Raw genomic sequence first — 1,211 nt, 5'->3', positions numbered from 1 at the left:
CCAACCCCTAACCCTAACCCTAACCCTAACGCAAACCTAACCCTAAACCTAACCCTAACCCTAACCCTAACGCAAACCTAACCCTAACCCTAACCTAACCCTAACCCTAACCCTAACGCAAACCTAACCCTAACCCTAACCATAACGCATAACTAACCCTAACCCTAACCCTAACCCTAAACCTAACCCTAACCCTAACCCTAACCCTAACCGTAACCCTAACCCTAACCCTAACCCTAATGCAAACCTAACCTTAACTTAACGCTAACCATAAAACCCTAACGCTAAACCCAACCCTAACACTAACCCTAACCCTGACCCTAAACCCTAGCCCTATCAGAATCCTAACCCTAACCGTAACCCTAACTGTAACGCAAACCTTACCCTAACCCTAACCCTAAAACTAACCCTAACCCTAACCCTAACTCTAACCCTAAACCTAACGCAAATCTAACCTTATATCCTAACCCTAACCCTAACCCGAACCCTAACCCTAACGCTAAACCTAACCCTAACCCTAACCCTAACCCTAACCCTAAAGCTAACCCTAACCTTAAAATTAACCTTAACCATAACACTAACGCAAACCTAACCCTAACTGTAACGCAAACCTAACCCTAACCCTAACTCTAACCCTAACGCAAACCTAACCCTAAACCTAACCCTAACCCTAACCCTAACCCTAACTCAAACCTAACCCTAACCCTAACCCTAACCCTAACCCTAAAACTAACCCTTACCCTAACCCGAAACCAAACATTAACCCCAACCCTAACCTAAACCTAACCCTAACCATAACCCTAACCCTAACCCTAACCATAACCTTAACCCTAAACCCTAACCCTACCCCTACCCTAACCTAACCCTAACACTAACCCTAACCCTAAACTTAACCCTAACCCTAAGCCTAAAGCAAACCTAACCCTAACCCTAACCGTAACCCTAAACCTAACCCTAAACCTAACCCTAACCCTAACCCTAACGCAAACCTAACTCTACCCTACTCCTAAAACAAGCCTAACCCTAACCCTAACCCTAAAGCAAAACTAAACCTAACCCTAACCATAACCCTAACCCTAAACCCTAGTCCTAACCCTAACCCTAACTATAACCATAACGCATAACTAACCATAACCCTAACCCTAACCCTAACCGTAACCCTAATCCTAACGCAAACCTAACCTTAACCCTAACCCTAACCCTAACCCTAA

General features: G+C 44.6%; 1 protein-coding gene and 1 long non-coding RNA gene across 2 annotated transcripts in view; both read right to left on the bottom strand.

Annotated features, from left to right (window-relative positions):
- LOC109439938 (TBC1 domain family member 22B) overlaps window positions 1-1,211 on the bottom strand; it is a 323,763-nt gene that overhangs the window by 174,267 nt on the left and 148,285 nt on the right. The gene's annotated exons all lie outside the window — the stretch shown is intronic.
- The window catches only part of LOC109441477 (class I histocompatibility antigen, Gogo-B*0102 alpha chain), a 266,582-nt gene that overhangs the window by 181,768 nt on the left and 83,603 nt on the right, over window positions 1-1,211 (bottom strand). The gene's annotated exons all lie outside the window — the stretch shown is intronic.

The sequence above is a fragment of the Rhinolophus sinicus genome, linkage group LG05 (genome assembly GCF_036562045.2).
Source record: "Rhinolophus sinicus isolate RSC01 linkage group LG05, ASM3656204v1, whole genome shotgun sequence".
Classification (NCBI taxonomy): Eukaryota; Metazoa; Chordata; class Mammalia; order Chiroptera; family Rhinolophidae; genus Rhinolophus; species Rhinolophus sinicus.
Note: the sequence above shows the minus strand (reverse complement) of the source record. Positions and strands in the feature narration are given on the sequence as shown.